The sequence below is a fragment of the Sturnira hondurensis genome, unplaced genomic scaffold, assembly GCF_014824575.4.
Source record: "Sturnira hondurensis isolate 20B ecotype Veracruz unplaced genomic scaffold, ASM1482457v3 Scaffold0015793, whole genome shotgun sequence".
Taxonomy (NCBI): Eukaryota; Metazoa; Chordata; class Mammalia; order Chiroptera; family Phyllostomidae; genus Sturnira; species Sturnira hondurensis.
Window position 1 is genome coordinate 685,976 of NW_028088424.1, and position 23,379 is coordinate 709,354.

The window sequence follows — 23,379 nt, forward strand, 5'->3', positions numbered from 1 at the left end:
TATCAATTCACTGCATTAAACTGTAGGAGAAAAATTATGAAATTACCTCAAGCAATGTCTAAACACTTGGTAAAGTCCAACATCTATCTGTAATTAAAAAAAATACCCCTTAGAAAATTAGAGGACTAGAAGAAAACTTTCTAGCTTGGAAAAATTTATATACCAAAAATCTGTAGTGATGTATATAATGGGGAAATTATAGATAAGTCCCTTGTAAGAACAGGTTGTTCTATTGCATTTATGCAATTAATTTCTAAACACTTTTCACACAATAATTTTCAGAAACATATATTAAACACACAAAAATAAAACATATAGATTATATCATGTAGTTGTGCCAAGTTTTGTTCCAGGATTAGGAATGCAACAGTAAACAAACCCCAAAACTGTTAGCAATAGATAGCCAAATATTTAATGTTGGATAGATAATAAAATCTATAGGACCTTTCAGTGAATGATTTGTCATAAATGCAGATATGGACAGACTAGAGCATAGAAAAGTTGATAGCCTACAGGTTGAACAACCACTAGACTATAAAGATTATCTCTGGCTCAGAAATTCAGAGAAATTTGTAAAGTCAAGTATCTAGAGAAAGATTCTTGGCCAGAGAGGTGGAGTAGGAGGAAGGGGAAACAGGGATCCTGTGTGCACATATACATTTTCCTGGCAGCTGGTCCACAGAGTTCATGAGACTTCCAAGGCTAAGAACCACTGTTTATTTTGGAGAAATATTATGATATCAAATTTTTACAGAGATTATATAAGATGTTTACAAATGCTTACAGCTAGAACAATAATGGGCCTCCAGTGATGTGGGGAGAATATCAAACTCTATTGCTGCCTACACGTAGTCTCCCATGTTTCCTTGACGCACTATGTCAGCTAAGCCCGTTTCTCATCTCTCCAGCAAATGCATATCATTTCATTCTACAATCGAATCTGCCCCTGGACAAGGCAGCAGGGCACAGTGAAGAGATTACTTAGAGTCAGAGAACCTGGTTTGGAGTCTGGCTGCACTGCTAACAATGTGATCTTGGGTAAGTTGTTTAAACTCTTCTAGTTTTAGTTTCCTCCTTTTCCAAATCAAAATAATAATAGTAATAATAATAGTAATAATGGTTGTTGCAATAGTCTAGTGTAGAGTCATCTACATACCCTAATTTTCATTGTTTCATTCCAATTAAAAAACTACATAACTAAATTCCCTTTCATGTTTTTGTTCTCAAAATTCATGCACAAGGGCCCCTACCCCTTCAAGCTTTGTCAGTTTGTACTTTTCCAAGAGAAGTGTAGGTCTCAATGCCAATGTCAAAGAAGTGGTAGGATCCTGACCATGACTCATCATCCCCAGGTCCCAACCGCCATCTGTGAATATGGCTAACAGCTGCATGGTGGGTCCTAATCTAGGAATGAGCTTAATGGTTGGGACTTCCAGCTTTATTGTACCTTCCATAGAAGTCATGACAAGGAATGACCAAAAAGGAAGTCACATTTATTCTGATGAAATAGAGATTGCACAGACTCAAACCAGAGTGGCCTGGATGGTTCAGAAGCTAGGGCTTTACTGTGTGTACCAGCCTAGCCTCTGTGGCCAGCAGGAGGATGCCCAGATCATTTTATGGCAACCTTTGAATGCTGTCTGATACTAGACAGACAAAGTCTAGTCCCACTGACCGCCTCTGTTTAACATAGGCAGCTGGAAAACATCCATGCCCCTACTTGGCTAATAAGAAAACCAATGAATAGGTGTCTTTAATTATTATCTATGGCCTAAAACTGCCATAAATAATTCTTGAAAATAGGTAAAAAAAAAAAAAACCTTAGTGGCAGTAGTGACTTTTGACGCCCTTGTCACCATGGAGCTTTGGAAAAGAGCCTTTGCAAAAGAAAATGTCTCTAGGCTATTTACCCACCATGTGGTCCTTCTATGGCAAGAGACAAGGAGGGTTTTAAGTTTGTTTTGTTGCTTGGTGTTTTCATTTTTCTTTTTTTGCTTTCCCATTATTTGGGACCACACCCTGATAGTCTTAATTTGATAGTTTTACCTTCATGCCACCAATAGCAGCTTCCCCCAGAACCTGCGCAGTTGATGTTCACCTTTGATGAGTATATCCCATGATACAGCTACAAATGCTACGTGCTGGGAATTGACTTAGATGTTAGGGATCCCGAGGTGAGGAAGACACAGTCCTGGTATGAAAAATCTGGGGTATTTTTTGATTAATGGAAAGTCCCACAGGAATTTCTAGAGAGTAGTTCCTACTCATATTATATAATTATTATAAAGAGATATTCCTGAACCTTATTCTCAAAAAATCTGAATCAGTAGGTCTGAATAATCAATGATGTGGTTATTTTTAGTAAAAAAATTAGGAAAAAAAACAATTCAGGTGACATCACTTTGAGGTTCACGAAGCATTAACCTAGGCAATCAAAAACTAGGCATCTGCCCTGGCTGGTGTAGCTCAGTGGATTGAGTGCGGGCCTGCAAACTGAAGCATCGTGGTTCGATTCCCAGTCAGGGCACACGCCTGGGTTGCAGGCCAGTTCCCAGCAGGGGACTCATGAGAGGCAACCATACACTGATATTTCTCTCCTTCTCTCCTTCCCTTCCCCTCTAAAGATAAATTAATTAATTAACTTAAAAAAAAACTAGGCATCCCTTTTTTCTCAGTATCTCCTTTTCTGTTTATCCTCTTTAAACTCATGTCCATTGGAATGCCCCTAGAAAGCCATGATTAAGAAGAAAAATAATCTCCAGCTTAAGTGTAGCATGAAAGTCTAGCTAAGCACATAACCATTTTCTCCCACTTATGGGAGGGAGGTTGGCACCATAAATGATCTGTATCCAGAGACAATTGTTTTCTGGTAGTCTCCCCTCTCCATGCCCCACCTGAGGAATGGTGATCAGGGGACTCCATGACCTCACACCCACTCTGCATGCCCATGACTCAGACCACTCAGCCTCAGTGCTTCTCTGTGTAGCATTAAAAGACCCCCAAGAGACTAGAGCCACCAAAACAACAGATACCAGGGATGCTGTTGGCCTCTACACTACTTGAGCTACAGGCTCTAAGGAGTAAAGTGAAGAGAGTCTGTCCAGTGATTGAGGTGATTCATGTCAACCATCCTTCCTTCTGAAAATACAACAAAGAGCCTCCACCTCTTCCTCTCCCTGAAACACGAAGCCCTCAGTAACTTGGGATTTTAACCAGGGGTAGTTCATGATTTTTCAAACACTATGGAAATAGGAGTTTCAAAAAGCCAAAGTCCATTTCTGTATTAATCAAAGGTTTAGTTTACTGCAACACGGGAAAGGCTCTCGCACGTCAAGACAAGCCTATTTGCATGTGTGCCGTGCTCCTGGGCAGCCTGCACTCACGGGTGGAGCTGCTGGGTGCACAGCTGTGCTGTTTTTTTACCGGCCACTTCTCTAATTTAGTGGGAGAGCAACTTGAATGAATGAGTGAGGAGATGGAGAAGTTGAAAAGGAGATTAAAATATAAGTGGAGGATGAAGAAACGGGCAAGAAAGGGAGAAAGACCTTTCAGAATTTTAGACATGTTGAAAGGTTCAAAGAAAAAAAAGATCTGCCTCTGAAGACAAAGTGGTTAATTCAATCAAGCAGTAAATCTATGTGAAGTATATGTGACCACAGTAACACCAGAGAGAGACTAGTAAGCTAAGGCTGGCCTCAGTGAGCCCGGAGACAAAGTCAGATACTCACAGTCAATCAGTACCCAAGTTCCCGTGATCTCCTGGTCCAGGCATTGACTTAGCCACCAAAATACACAATGCCCAGTACATAGTAAAGACTCTGTAAGTGGTAGACATTATTGTTGTTATCATTATCACTATTAATAATGAATAACACATCCATTTTCTGTTGGTCCAAACTTTTTGTAAGTTTTAAATATCGGCAGGAAATTTAACTAGGCTTTCCAGGAAAATGTTGCATGAGCCCCAAGGAAGAGCAGAACTTTCCCAAATGTTGCACAAGAATCTTACTCTCTTTACTTTTCTGGAAAGAAAAGCCACTGGAAAGAAAATCCAGCCACTGGATTCATGTTCTGTAGAATCTAGGGCCTCTGCTGGCCACAACCCCTCCCTTCCAACCATCCTATGGGCCTGCGAGCAGAGTTGTGTCTGAGGCCTCGGCCGTTTCCAAGGATCAGAAGCAGGCTGAGCCTCCATTGTGTTCCATTTGGAAAACATAAACAGCAGGGAGTCATTGGAAGGTTTTAACTGAGGAGCGCCAACATCAGAGTCATGCATCTCTTAAACGTGGCTTTGGCAACAGTGTGGAGCTATGTTGGAGTTAGGAGAAAGAGGAGGTAAAGAGTCTTTCTAAAAATCGCCCCAGTAAGAATGAACTAGGGTTGAACTTCAAGTGGTGACCATAGATGATCAAGCCACCTGGCTATTATTGTGTTCTGTTAAGAAGGCATAGTGACTTTTTGTTCTCAGAATGTGTCACATGGCAAGTATTCAAGAAATGTTTGTTGAATTAAGGAAAAGTGAATAGGTCTGCCGTGAGCCCTTCATTTTTGAGATTGGAAACCAGGATCAGACAGATATAATGACCTGTGCATGGTCATCTAGCTAGGCCAGGACAGAGACGGGCTTAGAACCTAGCCCCCTGACTCCCTGTTCCAGTGATTTGCAAGCTTTATCACATATCAGAATTAGTACTCTCAGAATTTCTGACTTGGTAGCTCTGGGATGGGGCTGGAGAATCTGCATGTCCAACACGTTCTGAGGTGATGCAGATACCACTGGTCCAGGGATCAGATCTGAGAACGCCTGCCTTACCCAGTTCTCCCCCTCCCACAGCTGGCCTTCATTTTCGGGAAGCAGAGCCTGGCTTGTCTCTTTTACCCCTCATTGCTAGGCTTTGAAATTTGCAGAGAATAAATACTTCAGCCTACTCCAGCTTGTGCAGTGTTATATAGCTGGGTGACTGGTCAACAATGCCTGGGTTTGATCCTGCCTCAATCAACTTTGGACAAGTTACTTATCTAATCTGGGTTCACATATTATAAAATTTGGTAAAGACTCGATTTGTTAATGTATACTAAATACTACAACAGTGCCAGAAAATAGTAAGCATCTGAAAGGGATAACTGTTACTATTAAGATATCACAGATGGGCTCGCTCCTGTAGCTCAGGGAAGTCCTGTGGTACTGCCTAGACCAGAGAGGCATGAGAACAGGTAACAGAGTGATGATAGATTACATGATATAGTCACCTAGATGTATAAATGAGTGCACAGGTTGTTAGAACAGAGAGATCGCTATGGGCTGGCACTATCCTGATCTCTCCAGGATTCCTCCAAGTCCACGTTATCATGACACTCTCCTGTTATTTCTCAGGAGCCAGGTTAATAAATCATAGTTTATAAATGACAGTGAATCACATACTCTAATCTAGGAAGCTATATACTCCAACCTGTCAAAGGCTGTGATGCCAGTGTGGACTGATTAGACTGAGCAAAGCAAATGAGAGACCTCAAACTTTTGACCACCTGCTCCAGTCCAGCCCTTCAAAAGCCTTCAGGCAACATCAGCAGCTAACTGTGGATCTCAGTCCCCATGGATGCCTGAGAAGTACATGCTAAAACCGAAAAGTACATGAGTGTGGGTCCCTGGACACTGGCCACCTAGAGAACTGTGTATCTGGAGATCTTCTACTTTAGCCCTAAATCTCGGATGCACCATCAGACTCCTAGAAGAATTTCCTCATTAGTCACTCCCATCTTTGGGGGGCAGCTGGGCAGCATCTCAAAAAGAAGCACATTCATAAAATTATTGATTTCACAAAAATGTCAGTGAGAGCCTGTGAGGTGTCTGGTCCCCATTGGACCCTTCCTCCTGGAAGCTGTCTCAGTAGTTCTCAATGCCCCCAGCTCAAGGAATGTCTGGATAGTGAGGCCACAAGTGTCTAAGAGAGAAGGCTGAGCATCCCAGACCTAATGGAGAATCTCTCCAGGAGCTGGGGGGGGGGGGGGGGGGGCAGTGCGGAGGGGCACAGTCGTCAAACACAACCAGGAAATAAGGAAGGAATTGGTCTGGCCAGGCGGTTTGGGGCGGGGTTCCCGGCAACCACTCCTCCCATCTTCCAGGGCCCACTCCTCCCATCTTCCACTGCAGTGCAGTCAGGGTGTGTGCCAGGGGAGGATGGCTCAGGATCCCCAGTGACCTCCTGCCTGGACAGACATGCCTGCAGCCCTGGTGGACTGTCAGCTCCGCTGGGCCCCGCAGGCAGCACACACCAGTCTGTTGTTCCTCCTGCACTGGCACTAGCACCGGGTGCTCTTGCTCCCTGTCCTGCCCCCAGCGACCCCCACAAAGCCTCACCTGGTTTGCACATACTGAGGTCCTAGTGCTGCCATCCCAGTGGGAGCCAGAGTCAGGATGTTCAACAAGTCCCTTCCCTATTTGGGGGAACCAACACAGCATGTCATGGAAAGGATATTCTACCAACAAAGATTTTCCACTCATTTCTGCAATCAGAATCCTTTTTTTAAAAAATAATTATTAAGTAGATCCCCCAAAACATAGAACAGATAGAAGAGGACCAACTCCAGTGAAAACAGGGCAGGGCACACAGGCTCTCTTTGAAGTCTCTGGCCCTCTATCCAGGCAGCCCCACGAACTTCTCCAGACAATACCCAGGGTTAGAAATACTCTGCTTGTGACATTCCCAGTTCAATCCATCTTGCAGACTGTTTTCTAGCCAGACTGTGCCTGTCTTCTCTCAGTCTGGCTGAGACCTGATGCTGTTGTTACAGGTCCAGTTTCAGTCACTCTGCCCTTCACCTCTCTCCCTACCTGCCTCCCAGGGAAGGTGGTGGCAGGTGGCCTTCAGGTGGCAACTCGTACCTGGGACTTGAGAGCAATTCAGAGCCAAGTCTATCCTTCAAAAGAGTTGAACTTCTGCACAAGCAGATTGTCTCAGTGGCAAGGGGCAGAGTTGGGGCTTCTCGTAAATGTGACTTTAGAAATGGCCCCTTGTGTTATATGTATCATCTTAAAGCTGCCTTGGCACTAGATGATGTTCTAAAAACCAGAGCATGCTGAATTCTGGGGTGACCAGTAGTTACAGAAGACCCACTGAACTCCCCAAGGCAGTGCCAGGGCCCCTCTGCCCTCCCAGGTGTCTTCCAAATCAACAATGCCTTTCTAGCCAAGTCCACTCATACACTCCTACTCTGCTGCAGTTCCAGCAGGTGTGGCAGAGAAGTGACCGCTAATTAAGATGGGAAAACTTACTGCTCCCTTATCCTTTGCTAAAAGCTGCTGTGCTTTTTAATTACATCTGAGATTCAGTTGACTTTCCCTGAAAATCAAGACAAATGCAAACCACAGATGCGGATCCCACCACAATGCCCACTGTTCAGGCTCAGCCCCGCCCCACACACTGTCCTCCCACACTTGTCTGTCTACCCACTTCCCAGGATCCTTCAAAGCCTTGCTCAAGACCCACATCTTCAATGAAGCTACTTCTCCTACTACTCCTTTTAAAATGTCCATGATTCCGTCCTCATTTTTTGATAATTAATCACATTCTGCTTGAATTTTCCATGAAAGTGTCAGTGTTTTTATTTATTTCCATAACTCTATTGTTAGTTTCCTGTAGGCAGGACCAAACTTTCCTAGACTTCCCCCATGGTGTCCAGTTTTATTCTGTGATTTGCAAGTGGCTAGTGTTCGATTAGCATCGGTTGACCTACGCCACTGGCCAGTATTCCACACGCCTGTCAAATACACAGGCACTCTTTGAATATTGCTGTTACAGATCTATTTCATCCAAAGAAACAAAACTAGGGCTGAGAAAGAGGAACACACATTTTAGTCTCATAATTTTTTAGTTCATTTAATATTTTTCCTAAGCAAACATTCATAAGTGTAGTCTGTATAAACACACATCTTCTATCTCTCGATACCCACCCTTCCCACCTCCAATGCACTTTCCAAAATGCAAATCTGTCATTTTCTTGCACTGTTTTAAACCCTTCAGAGGCTTCCAATTGCCCTTAGGCCCTGGTCCAAATTCTTCATCTAACTTCCTTGGTGCTGGGGGATCTGGATTTGCCACCTCTCTAGCCTCATCTCATCCCCTTCACTCTCTAGGGTCCCACATATTCAATTTGCAGTTCTTGAAACTTCTATACCAGGCTATCTCTTGACCCCAGGACTTACATAAGCTCTTTCTCTGTCTAGAATGTTCTTCCACTCTTTCTTCCCTCCCCTGAATCCCTTTACCTGGCTCATTCCAGCTGAACTGATAGTTTTCAGTATGAAAACTAACCACTGACCCCGAGAGGGCTTACCTGATCTCCAGAGGTAAGAGCAGGGAAATGTCACCGCATCCTTTCTGTGTCACCTCTTCACTAAGGGCATTCTCACCTGTTTCTGTTCTCTCTGAGATCCTGAGGTTGGGGACAGTGTCTCCCTTTTTCACTGATGCATCCCCAGTACCAAGAATAGTGCTGGCTGAATAGAATTGAGATGTCCCCACATTTCAGCCAATGTTCGTGACATCTTTCCCACATGCAATGTTTCAGGCCATGGAGACATTACCCTTCAAGTGAGTGCTTTCGGACTACTGTTTTGAGATAAAATTTACAATTAAAGAACACAATAACATATCCAGATGCTGTATTATAAAGATGAACACCTGAAACTTATATATTATTATTAACAAATGTCACCCCAATAAATTTAATTTTAAAAAGTAAAGAAATACTATGCAGAAGAGTTCCATGGCCTCTAATTCAATCCAATTCAGCTCAACAAATCAAATCACGTCCCCTACCACAACCTTATTCTGTGCCTCTGCCCTGTCCCCCAGCCTCACTTGTGGTCTGTGGCTCGTGGGGCAGAAGAGGAAGGAAGGGGGAGTTATGACCACCGACATAACCACCACCAATCAGTACTATTACCCAGTATGTTGTGGCCACTTGAAGAAAACCTATCCTGCCTACTGGAAGAAAAGGTTCTGACGCTGCTAATGGTCTGTGGATCTGAGACAGCTTCAGTCGATCTACAAGTGACCAGAGATGGTTTTAGTGGGTACAGACTAGCCACCCATTTATGGAGTGTGGTTTCAGAGGGCACCCCTGCCTTCCATCCACACTTCCATACCTCCTGACCAACATGTTCCTATTAGACCTGGCTCCTTTCGCTGAAAGCAGTGGTTCTCAAACGGAAGTGTATGTCTGAGTTCGCTGGAAGATAATAAAACATGGATTGCTAGGCCCCACCCCACCCCACCCCACCCCCGAGATTTTCATTCAGGAGGTCTGATTCAGGGCCCCAAAATTTGCATTCCTGAGTTCCCGGGCAATGTTGCTGCGGCTAGCCCCAGGGATCACACACTGAGAGCCTCTCACTTAAACCAGAAACGGATTTCAGCCCTGCTCATGCCTGAGTCACCCTCGGAGCCGTGGACAGCCCAGAGTTGGAGTGCGTGCTGGGCTTCCCTGTTCACCAGTGCACCACCCGTGATGCTGGTGCACAGGGAAGGCTGAGAACCACATGCAGGTGTTTATGCCTATTTACGAGTGTCAGTCCTTCTAAAGGGCTGACACTCTGAAGTGAAATCAGTGATTTACATGCCAGTATGAATGAGTTCCCAAGCTTTTCTGAGAGATTCTAGTGGAGGGAAAAGGCATAGGTACCGAAGACCCTAGACAGAGGGACAGATACGGAGGAGGCACACCAAGGGGAGGGAAACTGACGCAGTCAAAACCTTCTTTTCTTGCCTTACCAAGGGAGGGGGAAAGCTTTTTGCAGGAGGAGCCCTTGATGCTACAATTGCAGCCACTTCCTCGGGCTCTCACTCCCTTTGGTTCTGCTTCTAAGTCTCATTGACTGTGGCCAAGACCATCAAAATGGACAACATGGAAACACAGCTGGTCAGGTTGTCTGACTGAGACCTAGACCCCTGACCTCACATTCCCCTCATTGTCCACAGGGATACTGGAGAGAGAGCACTTCCACGTGGATTTGGTCCTCAGCATTCCCCTGTGCATAGGATGTGAGTGGGACTTTAAAGTCCACTTACTTTACAGGGAGAAATGACATATCTCTTCAGCTGAGTATATTCAGTCACACATTTATCACACTGCCTTTAACCCCAGTTGAAGTGAGTGGTGGGCAAAGAGGGCAACATTTTTCTAGTTTCTTCTCCCAATGCCAACTTTTACATAGTTCTCACTGCCTCTTGAAAATAGCTTAGCTTAGCTCTTTCATAGCTTGAAGACAGCCCAGTCTTCTAAGGAATTGCTTTTGTCCCTGGCACAGCAGGCTCTAAGAAAAAACTCTGCATTTAGTAGAGTTTCCACTTTCAAACTGTAGCATCTGCAGCCCGAAGTAGAGCCTGGCTAAACTGAGAGCAAGCCCTCCAGCCATCAGCTGAGAAAGAGGCTGGAGGGTACCAGGTCTTCTTGCTCCCCAGCTGAAGATGAGAGCTGGGTGGAAGTGGGGCAGGAGGGTGTTTGTAAAATGTGCTTCCTTTAATCCTGTGGTGTCCTGAGGATGACTGAACACAGGCCTTCTTCCTGACCTGCAGAAAGGATAGAAGACCTTGCACTGTGGAAAGAGCTGGGAGGGGGAAGGGGAGACATAGTACAGATGCCCTCAGCTGCTGGGGAGACCAGACAGAGGTATTTGCAGGAAAAAAAGTCCTGAGAAGCAGAAGCCTGGGCTCCCTGTAACTGGCTGAGCAACCTCAGAAAAGGAGCACCTCCCCTCTGGGCCTCAATTTCCTCATGTATAAACTGAGGAGGTTGGACCAAATAATTCTTGTGTTTTACCTGATTCCACAGTTATGTGAACTGAACTGTTATTGAGTCACTTACTTTAAAATACACACAATAAGTAAGCAGTTGTTACAACTGTGTTAAACTTAAAAGGTTATTTCATCTGTAGTACTAGATTTAATTTACAAGTTACAAGAACTTCCAAACCCTCCAAAGAAATCTCTCTCTCTCTCTCTCTCTCTCTCTCTCTCATTCCTGTTAAATGATGAAGGTTTTCTGAACAAGGTGCTATACAAGCAGATTAAATTTATAAATTTTCATATGACTTTAACATCACTTAAAGGAGAAACTATATATGATCCTCAAAGCCCTTAATCCCAAATACTCATATGTTATATACAAATGAGGAAAAAATCAAGAACAAAGGAAGCCTTCTTCCAGGAGGTAGAATTGAATCCATCCTTCCCTTGAGCATAAATTCAGTAACTAACTTCTATCACACAGAGCATATACAGGGGAGAAATGACTATCATAGAGAATCCTGGAAGACACCTTAACCAGGAAACCAAGGTCAGCATGACCAGTGAAAAATCATGTAATGTCACACATTCCTGATATAATACAGTGAGAAGGACATTCCACTTCTGTGACATTCTTCCCCCAAATCCAAAGCCCCAGTGTAGTAACAATAAAAAGCCATCAAACCCAAATTCAGAGACATTCTACAAAACACCTAACCTATACTCTTCCAAGTTGTCAAAGACATTAAAGCAAGGAAAGAATGACAACTTGTCACAGATAGGAGGAAGCTGAGGTATGATAGCCACATGCATCAGGGTATCTTCTATAGAATCTTGGAACAGAAAAAAGACACTAATGGGGAAAAAAACGGGTAAAGTCCAAATGAACTCTATAATCTGGTTAATAGTACTATACTAATATTAATTTCTTAGCTTTGATAAAGGTACTATAATTATATAAGATCTTAATATATGGAGAAGCTGGGTGAAGGGTATCCAGGAATTCTGTGTACTTTATTTTTGCAATACTTTCATAAATCTAAGATTACTTCAAAATAAAAAGCTAAAAGATAAAGGACTGTACATGGGGTGGACAAAGTCATTAATGCTGAAAATGGGTCAACGAGTAATGAATACGGCATTACTCTTTGGATGTATTTTTTCAGATGTAAGTTTTAAAATGTGTACATCATTAAACCTGAATTAAATGTCAAAAACCATGGCATCACTATCTTTGTCTTCATATTCACTGAATTACATTATAACCTCTATGAGAGATTTTCTGTCTTGTTCATACCTGTATCCCTATCAGTTAATTCAGTATGAGTATGTGTTGAGTGAATGAATGAATGAATGAATGGTGCTATTTTGGGCTTTGCACACAGATAATCAGATAAACGCAGTCCCTGATTATTGGATTTTATAATCTAATAAGATATATTTAAATATCTTATATATCAAATTTATATTTTAGTATGTATCATTTATATATAAATCTGAGAAATCTAAGATCAATATTTAAAATCTAAGAATATGTACATTAAATATACATACATTAAACTAGAGAGAGCACAATAACAATATTAAGCGAATCTGGGGGAAAATGAACTTATGTTGGTAGGAATTGTTGCCTATTTTTGTTCACTGCCATATCCTCAGTGCCTACAGTAGGTTTGGCATTAGTTGACACCCAACAAATATTTGTTCAATGGATAAATGAATCAGCCTCACGTACAAGCCAAGAGGATGCCTTCCAGTTCCTTTCGGGTGAGTGTGTGGGAAGAGTGGGGCTGCTGCAGAGAAGTTCTCAGTCCCCCAGCCCGAAGGCAAGTTGGCATGTACTGTGTTTGTGCTAAATGTTCCCCTGAGATGCCTTAGAGATCCTCCCATGGCCTTCCAGAATCCACACCGTGCACAAAGGTCTGACTGTGCTTTTATCCAACGACAAAAAAGAAACACTACAACGGAAATGTCTCCACACACTCATTTCCACATTGAAATTTGTGTTGACTTGGTGAAGAAACTCAACGGAACTGAACACCCCTCTGCAGAGTGGAACTTGACCTGAGAGGCCCCAAGCAAAAATTTTAGAATGAATCCCTTTACTCTTCTGAATTACCAAATAAACATCTGTCCGGAGAAGGGCTTCTCTTGTGGGGTCCCTAAGCAGTATTGCCGTCCATCTTCCTATGAGCTTTTAATTGGAGCATGACTCTGGACATAGCGTGGATAATTTCCCTGCTTCAGAAACCCTCAAAGTCTAGCCTCAAGTTACAAAGATGAAACACAACTGTGTACATAGAAATCTGTCTGGGAAGCCAAAGGTAATTAGCTGCTCTTTTTATGCTTTAGAATCACAGCCTCAAAATTTTCTATTGTTCTCTTCCAGGTACTCCTGTTATTATGGACTAAAACTGAAATGAAGCCTCCTCTCTTTGCCAGGGACCTTTCGTTAAAGGGGGAAAGGGAGATAATTTTAGTGGGCTAAAGTCTCCTTTACCTGCATTGTTACCATTGTTATTCATGGGAAAAATGGAGAGAGCTCAGTGGAGAATTTAACTCTGGAACAGACCCAACAGCTGCAGAGGAGGCGATTTGAGAAGCACCCAACATTCCATCCAATCAAAACTAACTTTCTTTCTCTCCCACCACAGGTAATAAAGTTGTCAGCATTTTTAGCAAGTCACTTCTCTTTGTAGATGGGTACCGTAACCCTGCTTCTTTTTTTTTTTTAATTTACTCTACTGTTGTTCAATTACAGTTGTCTGCATTTTCTCCCCACCCCTCCCCACCCACCCCAGCCAAATCCACCTCCGTCCCTTGCTTCCACTGCTTCTTTAATTCACCCTGTTCCCATGCCCCTGCGCAGTGCTGGGCATGTTGTAGGTGCCTAATAAATATTTGTAGTCTGATTTATTTATTTTTCTTTTCTTGTATTGATTCTATATAGGGAGGGAGAGAAACATCAATGGAGAGAGAAACATCAATTAGTTGCCTCTTGCACACTCCTGAAATTGGGACCAAACCCGCAATCTAGGCATGTGTCCCTACTAGAAATTGAACCTGCAACTATTCAGTTTGCAGGAAGAGGTCCAACAAACTGAGCCACACCAGCCAGGGCTGTAATCTGATTTACTGAGGCACCTCCCCTGCAGTCAGGGTCTGCTACTGGCAACTCTGATGGACACTGAGATGTCAGAACAGTAAAAATCCAGAGAGTTTGAAGAGATTATCCAGCTGAACTATAAAACAAAGATGACCCTCTTGATACTTTTCTGTAAGCATCAGGCAAGCTCTCCTAATGTTTGGGATCTCTGACAGAGTCGAGGCACTTCCTCAAGAGGCAGACTCAGCTGAAAGCAAAGAATGGCCCAGTTTCCCCTGTGCCAAGGAGTTCCCCTGTTCAGCGGGCAGGGAGGGTTACTTCAGACGATGGATGTGGGTATGCTTTACACATGCTCACAATCATTTTAACCACTGAGTATTTAAGAGCACAGATTTGGAGCCAGATTGTCTACATTTGAATGCCTACTGTGCTAGTAACTAGCTGTGTGACTTTCAACAATTTACTTAACCATTCTGTGTCTCAGTTTTCCATCTGTAAGATGGACATAATACTACCTATTATAATCCTCTTATGAGGATTAAACATACATAAAGCACTCAGAAGAGTTTCTGGCATATAGCAAATGCTATATATAGGTTAGATGTTATTTTTGCTATTGTTGTTATTTGCTTATTATTATTAAAGCTATTCTTCAGATATAATGTACCTTTACCACTCTCCACAATGAATGATATTTCACTTTCTCCCAACAAACTCATGAGATAAGTTTTATTATTATCCTTGCTGTAGATCAGGAAAAAATTAAGACCAGAAGATCTAAGTGTTTGTTAACAATCCTTTGCTCACTTTGCTACACCATTTTTGTCTCTTGGTGATGGTGCAGATAGCGATCTTCAGGGGATAGTCAGGTCCTGCCATGCTTGTTGTGGGGCAAAAGCAGGTGGCTCAGTAGGGCCCTAATGGCTCAAATAGGTTGTTTTCTTAAATAGTGTCCTGGGTGTCATCCTGCTTTGCGGGCTGACCACCACATCGTTAATTCCATGCTTGTGCCCATGTCTTACCTCTGCTCAGTCCTCAAATACAGTCCCTAGCTGCAAAATGAACCTTTATTTTTTCTTATTCTAGCTGGCTTGGTGATCATTTTGTCTCAGTATGACTTGCCTTGTATACCCTAAGTGTTTTTTTCCTGGGGAAAAAGATCTGCCATCTGGTGCCAGGCTCAGACATAGCCTATTGAGTTGGACCAGAAATCAGCAGGAGGTCAGAGCTTTGGGAACTGGGCCCCTGGGCTGGGGACCAGGAAGTTGGCACCCTTCCTCCCAGGATATTAGCTACTCAAGAGCTGGTGTGTTTTCTGAAGTCATCTGCTTTGTATAGACAACTGCAAACCTGCAGCAAGGCTCTGGGGAGGTTACAAGGTTAAATCAGACACAGGCAATGCACCACGAGACTCACAGCCCAGGGATGGATGAAAAGCCCACACAGAGAAAGCTCTTAACACTGGAGCCATCTTACCTCATTTCAAATGCTGCTCTTCATCTTACTAACGTCATATCTTCAGGCAAGCTGCTTAACTTTGCTGTGCCTCAGTTTTTCACCTATAAAACTTGGATAACAATTATACCTATCAAGTTGGAATTCAGTGAATTAATACATATAAAACTCATGGAACAATGTCTGTACATGGTAAGCTTTTAGTAAAAGTTATTATTACTATTTTAATTGTTATATATTTCATATATATTAAACATAGTATTAATATATACTACATCTAGTATATTACACATACACTCTATAAGTATATAATATACATATACTATATAGTATATATACTACATATAGTATACCATATGTAGGTATATAATATACATATATAGCATATATAGCATATATCTTATCTATCACATATTATATAATTATTAAAATAACCATATATTATTATTAAAATGTTCCATAGCAATACCAAGGAAAGAGTGATTATTTCTGACAAGGTTGGTCCAAGAAAGATATAGTTATAAAACAACATAAGAGTCACTATTTGTTGAAAGTTCAAAATATGCTAGTCCCTTTATAAGCACTAACAGCAATTTTCAACCTTTTTCATCTTACAGCACACATAAACTAATTACTATAATTCTGCAGTATACAAAAAACATATTTTTTGCTAATCTTGATTCATTCACACCAGATTCTATTGTTGTATTGGCTGTTGTCAATTTTTTTATTTGACAATCTGTGGGGGCAACTTTGCCAGCAAGTCCCCACATCTGTCACGGATGAAAGTGAAACTACCAAGACATGATCTGCTTGGGGAGAACAGGTGGCCAATCTCTCAGAGGAGAAGGGCCAAGAGCCCCTTCCTCAACAGCTTTTACTGGGTTGTAATACAAACGAATACAGGCAGCAAGGATCAAACAGTAGGTAACATTTCAAAGAAATCTGAGGGCTTAGTCTGAGTCAGTGTCTGTCAGGAAAGGGGGTTGCAGAAACTTTGGGAGACACTCATTTCCTGCTCAGACCCTATCATATGAGTGAAAGCACTCTTAGCAAAGCAGGCTTCACAGGACGTTTAGGAATTCTTTCTTATGCTCGATCACCCCAGATCCTGCTCTAGCTAAAAAGGGGCACCATCATAGGTTTTCAGGCTTAAGTGAATTAGAGCCAGGAAGCACTTCTCCCACACAGAAATGGAGACTCAGGCTATGTCAGAATAGCGGGGGGGTGAGGGTCTATCACTTCCTCTTTGCTGCAGCCCCCCAAGTCCTTCCTTGATGGCCTCCCAAGTGATTGTGTCTGGCTTAGGTTGCCCCACTCTGAGGAGTCTTAACCGTCATTGGCTAACCGACCAAGTGTTGGAGGCAGAGATGGATGAAGCAGAAGCAGTGCTGCTGCCAGAGACAAGCTTTGTCTCCTTAGTGGCTCGCATTCCGGAGGTTGCTCACTCATCCTTAGCTATGGGGGGCAGTTACAACTCCTGAAACCAGGCAGAGCAGTTCCCAACAACAATCTAAGGTAAAAAAAAGGTCAGTGTCCCTGACTAAATAGTCATGTATTGCATGCTTTAAAAATTCTTGTGGCATAACAGTTGAAAATCACTGATCTAATGTAATCCTCACAAAACCCATGAATGGATGATATTTGCCACATTTTAGAAGAGAAAACAAATCCTTAGAGAGGATAAGTAATTTGCACAGCAGTCCATGGTGGGGCCAGAATTCGCACCCAGGTCAGACTGCCTACAGGGTACCAATTCTTAACCACTATGCCACTAACCACTATACTTCAGGACACATGGCTTTTGATGCAGATCAGAAAGGCAGGAAAAGTGAAGTGTGTGGGAATTAGCATGGGGAGGAGCAGAGAGGCCTCTACTCCCAGGAAAGCAGTGCTGAAATCAAGAAGCTCTGTCCAAGCAAGAGAATGAATGGGTGCCAGGCTCATATAACACTTAGCCTTACTTGTCCTAAGCCTCCAAGCTCACATTGTAGACCAGATGGGTGTCCTGGATGACATCATTGTGCAACGTCTCTGGAGCTTGAACCACACCTGACTGATGGAGTGACAGGAGGCAAGAAATCATCCCCCTTCTTCTAATCTCTTTCTTACATTCTCCCACTTCCTCTGGTATCTTCATTGCTGAGATACAAACTATCACAACATACTCAGAGTCCCATGTGCCTGACTCACTGTTGATGAGGGAAGATTCTGAGGGCAGAGGCTGCTGAGCCTCTCAGGGGAGGTTCCCAGCAGGACTGAGTGGTTGATCAGGCTTGCTGCTGGGGAAACCAGGAGCTCCTGGTGACTGACCAGGCCAGGCCTGCAGCCTCCAGAAGCTGTCCTCAACATCCTCACCTGCACCAGCTGAGAGGATTTCAAAATGTGCACAGCTGAGGCCTAGTCAAAACAGAGTCGCTCTGCTTTTGTTCTTTCCTGCCTGAGGCTGGAGGTGCAAAGGCAGCCCGGACAACCTGGAGACTTTTCCCTACCAGAAATGATAAAACAGAAGCTAATGATATCATTTTCAGGGCAACCTAAGTAGGCAACATACATGCATTCATTTATCAAAAAAAAAACCATTTACTGAGAACACACTACATGCCATGGGCACATATAGGTAACTAGAGATGAATAGAATCTCTACATTCTAGAGAGGAGGCCTTCCAGTGAACAAATATGGAAGATAATGGGATTCATGCTCAATAGAGGACACATAAGTGCTATGGAAGAACAGAAGAGGAACCTAATAGACAAGGGAGGTACACAGGGTGAGGTGCAGGGACATCTGAGTTGAGCTGTGAAAAGTAAGTGGGAATTAGAGTTGACCAAGAGAAGAGACAGGATAATGCCAATGCAGAAGGAGGAGGATTTACGTAAATGTTTTTCAGCTGGAGTTATAGGAAATAAAGGCATTCAACAGGCAGTATTATCTCTAAGAGTTATGGAAGACATGGTGGAAGAGAGAAACATTTTAAAAGCACCCCTTTTACTTCTGGCCAAAATGGAGGTGTAGGTAAACACACTTTGCCTCCTCATATAACCAGAATAAGGACAACAACAATTTAGAAACAAAAAACAACCAGCACTGATAGAAAATTGAACTGTATGGAAATCTGACAACCAAGGAGTTAGACGCATTCATCCACACTGGTAGGAGGAGTGGAGTCGGGCAGCCAGATGGAGAGGGCTTGTGGCAAAGTGGTGGCTGGAGGACCCCGGGTGCGCAAGGCGGCAGCTGGTTGGTCAAGCAAGGCAGAAGATTGTGGAGGGGTGCCATGCACAAGGCAGCAAACAGATAAACACAGAAAAATCACGCAAAACTGGGGAGTGAGACAGACCATACAACCTAGGGTCCCAGTGTGGGGAAATAAAGCCTCAAAACACAGATTGAAAACACCTGTGGGGGGTTCCAGTGCTGGGAGAAACTCCCAGCCTCACAGGAGAGTTTGTTGGAGAGACCCACAGGGTTCTAGAATGTATGCAAACCCAACCACACCAAAATCAGTACCAGAAGGGCCCAGTTTTCTTGGGGGGAGAGGCAGAAGGGACTGAAGTCTGGCAGAGAGAGGAGCAAGTGCCATTGTTCCCTCTTGGACCCCTGTCCCACATACAGTGTCACAACACAATGACTGGGTTGCCCCACCTGGGTGAATACCTAAGCCTTTGCCTCTCACTATGTAACAGGTGCACCAAGACAAAAAAATGACCCAAACAGAAGAACAGATCAAAGCTCCAGAAAAAATACAACTAAGCAACGTAGAGATAGCCAACCTATCAGGTACACAAGTTCAAAATACTGGTAATCAGGATGTTCACAGAATTGGTTGAATTTGGTCATAAATTACATGAAAAACTGAAGGCTATGCTAAGTAAAATAAAGGAAAATGTGCAGGGAAACAATAGTGATGGGAAGAAAACTGAGACTCAAATTAATGGAGTGGACCAGAAGGAAAAAAGAAACATCCAACCAGAAAAAAATGAAGAAACAAGAATTCAAAAACATGAGGAGAGGCTTAGGAACCTCCAGGACATCTTTAAACATTCCAACATCTGAATTATAGGGATGCCAGAAGGGGAAGATGAAGAGCAACAAGTGGAAAAGTTATTTGAACAAGTAAAAAGGAGAACTTCCCCAATCTGGCAAATGAAATAGACTTCCAGGAAGTCCAAGAAGCCCAGAGAGTCCCAAAGAATTTGGACCCAAGAAGGAACACACCAAGGCATATCATAATTACATTACACAAGATTAAAGAGAAGGAGAGAATCTTAAAAGCAGCAAGAGAAAAGGAGACAGTTACGTACAAAGGAGTTTCCATCAGACTGCCAGCTGATTTCTCAAAAGAGACCTTACCAGCTAGAAAGGGCTTGGAAGAAGTATTCTAAGTCATGAAAGGCAAGGACCTACACCTAAGACTGCTCTATCCAGCAAACCTTTCATTTAGAATGGAAAGGCAGATAAAGTACTTTCCAGATAAGGTCAAGTTCAAGGAGTTCATCATCACCAAGCCCTTATTATATGAAATGTTAAAGGCATTTATCTATGAAAGAAGATAAAAAATGTACAGTAAAATGATAGCAAACTCACAATTGTTAACAACCACACCTAAACAAAAACAAACTAAGGAAACAACTAGAACAGGAACAGAACCACAGAAATGGAGATCACATGGAGGGTTAGCAACAGGGGAGTGGGAGGAGGAGAAGGGGAGAGAAAGCACAGAGAATAAGTAGCACAGACAGTAAGTAGAAAATAGACAGGGGGGTGGTGGTAAGAATAGTAGGGGAAATGTAGAAGCTAAAGAACTTATAAGTATGATACATAGACATGAACTAAAGGGGGGAATGTGGGTGGGAGGGGGTGTGTGGGGTGGGGGGGAATAAAGGGGAGAAATAAATGGTACAACTATAATAGCATAATCAATAAAATATATTTAAATACATAAATAAATAACTTCCATAGCAGGTGAAGGGAGCTGAAAAAGGAGCTGACAATAGACTTGTGAGATGCACACAGTTCTCCCACCTCCCATGTCAGAGTTCTCTTCCTGACGGGGGACTCATTTTGGATTCTGGTGACTTCCTGTCTTTTGAATGGCTTTACAGAAGACATGCTGTTTTATAGAAAAGCAGTTTTGTACAACAGTGAAGAAAAAGCTGTTTCATACAACAATCTTATGTATATTAATCCATTTGATCAACCCCATTTTACAAATGAAGAAGCTGATTTCTGCGGGGATGGGTGATGCACAGTGTCACATGCCTACAGAAATGGAGACCTACAGAAGGTCAGGGGCATGACTAGGGGAAACAATGGGAATCAGACATGGATCTCCCAACACTCAGTCTTCAGTTTTGCACCGTGTGTCAGAAGATAGCCCTGGTCTCTGTCTACTACTAACCTGTAGTGGAATCTTGAATTAGTCACTTAATTTGTCTAGGCCTCCATTTCCTTATTTGTAAACAAATAGATGAATCTTTCTGAAACCCTTTCTTACTCTCAATTTGTACCGTCTTAGAAGAAAACTTACACCATTACTATCCCTCACCCCTAAGAATTCCTTGATCAGAAATTCAAGAATTGCCACTTGGAAGCCAACCAATGAGCCTTCTAACCCAAAAATGAAGCTTTAATGGGAAATATTATGGATAGCTTTTCCTACATTTCCATAACCCCATAAAGTTTGGAAATTCTCCTAAATAAATAAACTTGCCTTCAAAATGTATTGACCTAGAATCTATGCAAGGAAAAGAATTATGCGTATTGAAGAGAAAAAAACAAAAATATGCCCTATGGCAAATCAAGTGTGTGCCCTTGGTCACAGCCTCTTGGCCTCAGAGAGACTCAGTTTATTCATCTGCAGACTGAGGTAGTTGGAATAGGTGATCATTAAAGTCCATTAAATATCTTCAATAAACCTTACCTCATATAAGCAACTGCCTCCTCAATATATCTCCTTGATTTTCTAGTAAGTATTTCCAACTGAACATACTATTGGCCCATGTTCTTGCACTTCTGAGTAGCAAGAACATAGAGTACATAGCACACATTAGTTTGCTTACTGTCTGTCTCTCTCAGCTAAAATGTAAGCTCCATGACTTCTGGCCCAGATGGAGGCATAGGTAGACATACCATGCCTCCTTGCACAACAAAAAAAAAGGGCAACAACAAATTTAAAAACAAAAACAACCAGAACTGACAGAAAATCAAACTGTATTGAAGTCCAACAACCAAGGAGTTAAAAAAGAAACATTCATCCAGACCTGTAGGAGGGGTAGAGAGAAGCAGCTAAGCAGAGAGGACTCGTAACAACGGGGCTGGCTGGAGGACCCGGACAGGCAAGGCTGCTGCTGGCGGGCTGGGTGGTCCCACATTCGCATGCAGATAAACCGGGAGGAACAATTGGGGAGGAGGACAAACTGTACAACCCAGGGTTCCAGTACAGGGAAAAAAGCCTCAAAGCCTCTGACTGAAAACATCTGTCAGGGTTGAGTCAGCAGAGAAACTCCCAGCCTCACAGGAGAGTTCATTAGAGAGATCCACATGGTCCTAGAATGTACACAAGCCCACCCACCCAGGAATCATCACCAGAAGGGCCTAGTCTGATTGTGGGTAGCTGGGGAAGTGGCTGAAAACCAGTAGAGAGCTGAACAAGTGGCATCGTTCCCTCTCAGATCCCTCCCCCACATACAGCATCACAACACAGAGACGTGGGTTGCTGGACTCCACCCTGGTGAATACCTAAGGCTCTACCCTTTACAACATAATAAGCATGCCAAGACAAAAAATGGCCCAAATTAAAGAATAGTTCAAAGCTCCAGAAAAAAATACAACTAAGCGACAAAGAGATAGCCTACCTATCAGATGCACAGTTCAAAACACCGGTTATCAGGATGCTCCAGGAACTTACTGGGTACTTCAACAGCATAAAAAAAGGCAGCAATGAAAGTCCAGGCAGCAATGAAAGTCACATTATGTGAAATAAAAAAATCTATAGGGAACCGACAGTGACAGGAAGGAAACCAGGACTCAAATCAATGGTTTGGAGCAGAAGGAAGGAAGGAAGAAAGAAACATTCAACCAAAACAGAATGAAGAAACAAGAATTCAGAAAAATGAGGAGAGGCTTAGGAACCTCCAGTACATCTTTAAACATTCTAACATCTGAATCATAGGGGTGCCAGAAGGAGAAGAGGAAGACCAAAAAATTGAAAAATTATTAGAACAAATAAAGAAGGAGAACTTCCCAAGTCTGGCAAAGGAAATAGACTTCCAGGAAGTCCAAGAAGCTCAGAGTCCCAAAGAGGTTGAACCCAAGGAGCAACACACCAAGGCACATCATAATTACATTACCCAAGATTAAAGAGAAGGAAAGCATCTTAAAAGCAGCAAGAGAAAAGAAGACAGTTACCTACAAAAGATTTCCCATAAAACTGTCAGCTGATTTCTCAAAAGAGACCTTGCAGGCAAGAAGAGGCTGGATAGAAGTATTCCAAGTCATGACAGGCAAGGACAAACATCCAAGATTGCTCTACCCAGCAAAGCTATTATTTAGAATGGAAGGGCAGATAAGGTGCTTCCCAGATAAGGTCAAGTTAAAGAAGTTCATCACCACCAAGCCCTTATTATATGAAATGATAAATGAACTTTATCTAAGAAAAAGAAGATAAAAATATGAACAGTCAAAGGACAATAACCTATTAACAACTGAATCTTAAAAACAACAATAAAAACAAACTAAGGAAACAACGAGAACAGGAACAGAATCACGGAAATGGAGATCACATGGAGAGTTATCAGTGGGGGAGTGGGAGGGGGAGAGAGGAGGAAAAGGTACAGGGAATAAGAAGCATAAATAGGTACAAAATAGGGAAAGTTTAAGAATTGTATAGGAAATATAGAAGCCAAAGATCTTATATGTAGGACCCATGAACATGAACTAAAGGCAGGGAATGTGGATGGGAGAGGGTGTGCAGGGCAGAAGGGAATAAAAGGGGGTGAAATGGGACAACTGTAATAGCATAATCAATA

At 42.7% G+C, this 23,379-nt stretch overlaps 1 long non-coding RNA gene across 1 annotated transcript; it reads left to right on the forward strand.

Annotated features, from left to right (window-relative positions):
- The first annotated feature begins 942 nt into the window (after positions 1-942).
- On the forward strand, positions 943-13,461 carry LOC119000509 (uncharacterized). The gene is made up of 2 exons (XR_005069337.1): positions 943-1,038; positions 13,177-13,461. It is a non-coding gene; the product is annotated as an uncharacterized LOC119000509 (long non-coding RNA).
- Positions 13,462-23,379: the final 9,918 nt, after the last annotated feature.